The sequence below is a fragment of the Nicotiana sylvestris genome, chromosome 7, assembly GCF_000393655.2.
Source record: "Nicotiana sylvestris chromosome 7, ASM39365v2, whole genome shotgun sequence".
In the NCBI taxonomy this organism is placed as follows: domain Eukaryota; kingdom Viridiplantae; phylum Streptophyta; class Magnoliopsida; order Solanales; family Solanaceae; genus Nicotiana; species Nicotiana sylvestris.
Window position 1 is genome coordinate 44,148,532 of NC_091063.1, and position 7,190 is coordinate 44,155,721.

Below are 7,190 nucleotides of genomic sequence, written 5' to 3' on the forward strand. Positions count from 1 at the left end.
ATTTTCAACAATTAGCACAAGTACGCACTCGTCACCTCACGTACAAGGTATTTCAATTAACAGTAATACCAAATCCTAAGGGGAAGGTCCTCCACACAAGGTTAGGCAAGCCACTTACCTCGAACCGACCCAAAATCAACTCGAAACCACGTTCTTGCCACGAGTACTCGACTCCAAATGACCCAAATCTATTCAATTCAATTGCATAATGTAAATAACACTTCAAGTAATTGATTCTACAATTATATTCTAAGCTAATATGCGAAATTAGGTAAAATGACCAAAACGCCCCTCGGGCCCACGTCTTGGAATCAGGTAAAATTTACATTTCCAAAATCCTCACACTCTCACTAGTTCAGTCATACCAAAAGTACCAAAATCGGACCTCAAATGGTTCGTCAAATCATCGCTCAAATGTCTCTAATTAGTCAAGCCCTAACCCCCAAATATACCACTGATTTTCCTTAAATTTTCATGTTTATAATGATAAAAATCACCTCAATAACGAGTTTAGGTTCCAAGAATCTTACCTCCTCAAAGTTCCCTTGAATTCCCTCTCAAAACCTCCCCAAAAGCTCACTTCCCGGATGAAAATGGTGAAAGAATAGCTCAAATTCGCGAAGGCAATTATTTATATGTTCTGCCCAGCAATCCCGCATCTATGGTCCACATATCGCATCTGCGGTTCTCACTTAAAGTTCCATCTCCGCATCTGCGACCCAGATGTCGCATCTGCGGTCCCGCAGGTGCGGTAATCCTATCGCTTCTGCAGTCCCTACTCAAATTCCTCTTAGCCGCTTCTACGGCTCAACTCCGCATCTGCAGTAGTCACATCTGCGGCCTACCAACCGCAGATGCGGTTATGACAGCAGCCCAAAGACTTCAACTGCAATTTCCAACTTTTCAACTTCCCGTTAACCACCCGAATTCATCCCGAGGCCTCCGGAACCTCAACCAAAAGTACAAACAAGTCCAATACCCTGTCTAAACTTATACCAATCCTTAAAACACCTAAAACAACATCGAAATGACGAATCAACCATAAATTCAAGCCTAAGAACTCCAAAACTCTAAAAATACGCTTTCGATCAAAAAGTCTATCAAACCTCGTCCGAATGATCTGAAATTTTGCACACACGTCACATTCAACACTATGGAGCTACTCCAACTTCCAGAATTCCACTCCGACCCTCGGATCAAAATCTCACTATCGAACCGGAAACTTCAAAATTCGACATTTCGGCATTTCAAGCCTAAATTAGCTAGGGACCTCCAAAACACTATCCGATCACGCCCCTAAGCCCGAAATCACCATCGGAATTCCATTCTGAGGTCGTCTTCACACTGCTCAGACTACGGTCAACTTTCCAGCACTTAAGCTCTCATTTAGGGACTAAGTATCCCAAAACTCTCCGAAACTCAAAATCGAACATCCCGACAAATCAAAATAGCAAAAATAAACACGGGGAAAGCAGTTACTAGGGAAATCGGGGCGTTAGTTCATAAGACGACTGGTCGGGTCGTCATACTGGCATACTGTGCCATTCACAAAAAATAAAAAAAACAATGCATCAAAAGGTCAAGAAGCAATTAGCAAGAGCCAAAATACAGGTATTGATGTCAAATTATTTAATGTCGTCACAAGTAAGTATATCATTACTCAAAAACTAAAATATATTCCAAAAGAATCTAGTACTGGGCAAACTAATTCTTTTCCAAATACTCTCGATCAAAATTTTCCTGTAAACCAACGGGATGAAAACCACATTGAAATGAAAAGCCGCTTTGCAAATATTCACATGGATAACCAGCAAATGGTTTTTCAGAAAACTACTAGTAATAATAACTATAATACCCCTAATCACTCATGCATGAAACGGTCACAAAAGAAAAACATAGTTCATGAATCCCTAAACTCACTAGATGACACTACTAGAAATTCGGTAATTAACGACCCAAAAAAGTGATCAACATTGGTCGATTTTGGTAAATTACCGACCAAAACTCGTCCAAACACGCTTGATCGCTATTTTGGTGGTCATTTTAGTATACCGATCAAGGTTGGTCGCTAATTACCGACCAATGTTGGTCGCAAAGGTAAAAGGATCAACTGTGCAATTTAAAGCACATACCGACCAACTTTGGTCAGTAACATATTTTAATAATTTAATTTTACCGACCAAAGTTGGTCGGTATATTTAAATTATTTTATTTTATTAATTATTAAAATTTAAAAATTAGCGACCAAAGTTGGTCGGTAAAGTAAAATATATATTTTTAAAAAAAAATAAAATTTAACAATACCGGCCAAAGTTGGTCGGTAAAGTTGAAATCTGGGTAATCCTTGCTCATTAACCGACCAACTTTGGTCGGTAATTTTTAATTTTAATTTTTTTTTAAAATTTAGCGACCAAACTTGGTCGCTAATCAGCAGAATTTTTTTTTTATATTAGGAACCGACCAACTTTGGTCGGCTTTCTGAGTTTTAATTTTGGCATAAAATGCATGTTTTGGCAGCTACACTACCTGCCAGCATACCAAAATTCCTAAATGACAACAACGACAACAACAATAATATAATTCAATAAATACATTAAAACTAATAAGTTAAAGTTCAATAGAACTAAAAAATCCAAAACCAAGTTAAAACTTATAACAACTAGTTCAAAATTGGTTCTATTTGTCTAGTTCAAAGTATATAAAAGTCAAGGAGTGTTTTGTACAATATCATCATCACTGTCTGATGAACTTTCATCTAAAAGACGGTGTCGAGGAGGGTCTTGTGGAGGATGGGAAGAACGACCACATGGAGAACGAGAGGAACGATCACGGGGAGGATGGGAGGAATGATCACGGGGAGGCAGGAATGAATGCTCACGTTCAAGTCGAGCCTCTGGCGATGACTCACGAGACCGGGGCAACGGAAAAGCTCCAGTAGATAGGAGAGTTCTGATCTGAGCTTGCATGCCAAGGAACTGAGAAGGGAGGCTCGCCCGATAGACTTGATAGACTTGTGAAGATCCTAATTAGTATATATAATTTATCATATATAATTTATCATCAAATATATCTGTTTGGAAATTGATTCATCGACTTATAACTTACTTAGATGCATCGTTGAATATTAAAAACAAAAAGTCTAACCTCTCTCTCTATATATATATATAGCATGTTATATATATATATATATATATTATCTACTTCGTTGTACTATTTTAACTACATATATAGCATGTTATACTATATATTAGTGTATTCATCCCTTGTATTACAAAAGTGTTAACGGATTATATTTATATTATTTAGATAGTAAATATAAAAGTGATTTTAAGTTTTGACCAATGTTGAATTTTAAATCTTATTTAAATTTTAAATGTTGGTCGGTTATTTTCCAGAAATTAAAGTATAGCGACCAAAGTTGGTCGGTAAATGTTTCCCCCAGTATTAACCGACCAACTTTGGTCGGTAATTTTAAATAAGATTTCTTTATATTTTATAAAATATTTTAAATAATAATATAACTATTAAATTTTTTTAACTGGGTCCCACATTACCGATCAAGGTTGGTCGGTCATGTGAAATTTTCTTTGGCTAAACAAGTCTGACCAGCTCGGTCAACTTGTTGACCACTTTACCGACTAACTTTGGTCGGTAATTTATTTAAAATAAATATAAACTATTTTTCCCTCCTTTACTGACCAACTTTGGTCGCTTTTTTGTACCGTCCAATTTTGATCGCTAATTTCCGAATTTCTAGTAGTGTGACAAAATTCCTAATTCTAGCGTGCATAATCTTATTAGCCCCTTAACAACTCTAATACCTATGCCAACTATCCTAATATCCCTAATAATGACCTTAATACCCAAATTAGCTTTAGCAACCAACCAATTAACCATACAATTAAATTTGCATGCCTTGGCACACCCGGCCTGTGATGACCCAAAAGGTCATCACTTATTTTAGAAATAAATTCTATGTTCCGAGGCTTTAAAACCTCCTTTTGTCTCACATCGATTTGCGTGCACAGTCCAGGCGTGTATCCAAAAAGCCATTATGTGAAAATCTGTGAAAAATGATAAATTTTGCTTTTAAAATAAATTTAAGTTGACTTCGGTCAATATTTTAGGTAAACGGACCCGGACCCGTGATTTGACGGTCCGGAGGATCCGTAGGAAAATATGGGACTTGGGCGTATGCCTGGAATCGAATTTAGAGGTCCCAAGCCCGAGAAATGAATTTTTGAAGAAAATTATTTAATTGAAATTTTAAGAGTTTTTGGAAACTTGAAGGTATTGGAATTTGGTGGTACCGGGCCCGTATTTTGGTGTCGGAGCCCAGTACATATCTTATATGGTATTTAAGTCGAGCCTGTAAAATTTGGTAAGAAACGGAGGTCATATGACGTGATTCGGAACCTTAGTTCTAAAATTGAAAACTTTAAAAGTTCATGAGATTTTTCTTTGATTTTGATGCTAAATTTATAGTTATTAATGTTATTTTGATGATTTGATCGCATGAGCAAATCTGCATGATGTTTTTGGACTTGCGTGCATGTTTGGTTTGGAGCCCCGAGGGCTCGGGTGAGTTTTGGATAGGACACAGAGTGTTTTGAACTTAGAAAAAATTGATGTATGTTGCAAGTCTGTAGGCTTCGCAATTGCGAGCTCGCATTTGCGAATGAACATTCGCATTTGCGAAGACTGGGCTGGCAGGCCTTGGTTGCAAATGCGACCTTTCCTCGCAATTGCGCTGTCGCAAATGCGACAGGTCCCTCGCAATTGCGAAGGTGACCGGAATTGCCCATGGTCGCAAATGCGATGTATACTTCGCATTTGCGAAGTTAGTGGGTTTTGAAAGGGTTCGCAACGCAATTGTGACATCTGCAACCTGCAAAATCATAACTTAGCCGAAAATTTCTCATTTTTCAAACCCTCTCAAAACTAAAACACCTTTGGGCGATTTTTTCAAAGATAAGTACTCTTCCAATTCGATTGTAAGTCATTTCTAACTCGTTTTCATTAATCTTTAACATCTTTTCACATGATTTCAACTCAAAATCAAGGGTTTTCATGGGAGAAATTAGGTGTTTTGGGTAGAACTTAGGTTTTTCAAATTTTGGGTATTTGGACCTCGATTTGAGGTCCGATTTCAAAACAAATTATATATTTGGGTTTGTGGGTGAATGGGTAATTGGGGTTTGGTTCGAACCTCGGGCTTTGACCATGTGGGCTCGGGGTCGATTTTTGGCTTTTTGGGGAAATCTTCATAAATTTATTTTCATGCATTAAAATTGATTCATTTAGCATTTATTGATATCGTTAAGTAAATTATGGCTAGATACAAATGAGTTGGTGGTGGAAACAAGAGGTAAAGCGGTAGTTGAGGCTTGAATTATGTTCGTGGCATCGAGGTAAGTGTTTGGTCTAACCTTAGCTTGAGGGATTAGGAGTTGTGTCTTAATTGCTATGTGTTAATTGTGGAGTACGATGTATAGGCATGGTGACGAGTATCGATACGTCGGTGTTAAGCATGACCGTGTGTCTAGTGTTTTTATTGTTGTGACTCCGTTGAGATTTATTCATGCTTAATATGTTGATTATCATTGTTAGTTCCCTTTCTGGGATATTGTTGTTTATGATATTGTCTTCCTTGCCGGGATGTTATTTTTTATGATATTGTCTCCCTTGCCGGGATGTTGTTGTTATACTTTTGTTCCCTTGCCGGGATTCTTTTGTGATTGATGTTGATTTGTAAATGGGATCGGGTTGCACGCCTGCAACAAGATATATGAAATAGGAGCGGGTTGCACGCCTGTAACGAGATATATGAAATGGGAGTGGGTTGCATGCCTGCAACAAGATATATGAAATGGGAGTGGGTTGCACGCCTGCAACAAGATATATGAAATGGGAGCGAGTTGCACGCATGCAACGAGATATATGAAATGGGATCGGGCTGCACTCCTGCAACAAGAAAGAAATGAAAGTGAATACTGTGTTTGTTTTCCTCATTATTGTTGGCAATTAAATTCTGGTTTCTTTACATTCCTCTTTGGTATTTTGTTGTTATCCGATACTCCCCGTAGCATGTTTTCCCCTCCCCATCTTTAACTGTGAATATTTGCTTTTATTTTCCGATGTATATGATTTAACTGCACAGGTTTATTTGGTAGTCTTGTCCTAGCCTAGTCACTACTTCGCCGAGGTTAGGCTAGGCACTTACCAGCACGTGGGGTCGGTTGTGCTGATACTACACTCTGCACTGTGTGCAGATCCTGGTGCTGCAGCTTTTGGATTGGAGTGAGGGTGCTCTCTTCAGTTCAATAGGTGACCCGAGGTAGTCCTGCAGGCATCCGCATGCCTTGGCGTCTCCTTCTATCATTTTCTTCTATTTTTATTTATTCAGAGACATATTCGTGTATTTTTACAGATCTTATTTGTAGTATTCTTAGACAGTCTGTGAAATTGTGACACCAGATTTGGGTAGTTTTAGTTTATGTTTGAGGATTTGTATCGGTAATATTAAACTCGTTCTATTTTAGTCTTCCGCTTTATTATTTCCGCACTGTTAAGGGATTAAAACTGAAAAAAGTTAAGTAATTAGAATAATTTGGCTTGCATAACTTTCACTAATAGGCGCCATCACGACTCCTGAGGGTGGGAAATCCGAGTCATGACAAGTTGGTATTAGAGTTCTAGGTTACTTAGGCCTCACAAGCCACGGACAAGCTTAGTAGAGTATGAGGGATCGGTACGGAGACGTCTGTATTTATCCCCAGAGGCTATAGAGTTAGGAAAAATTTCACATCTAAACTTTCCTGTCGTGCGGTTTGGTTTCTCAATGCTAATTGAATTTCTACTCCGTTCTTTCGTAGATGGCGAGAACATGCGCTTCCTCATCCTCTAATCAGCAACCCGAGGCCCCAGCAATAGCTCTCACGGGGGGCAGAGGCCGAGGTAGGGGTCGAGCTCAGCCCAGAGCAGCAGCACCAGCGGCAGAGCCTCAGGTTGAGTTTGATGATGAGGTTCCGGGCCAGGCAGTTCCGGTGGGCCCATCTCAGTTCCTAGAGGGGTTCATTGCTACCCCAATACTCCAGGATGCTCTGGTCCGTCTTGTGGGCCTTATGGAGAGTGTCACCCGGGCAGGCTTGTTTCCTGAAGTACTAGCCATCTCTCAGGCTGGAGAAGGA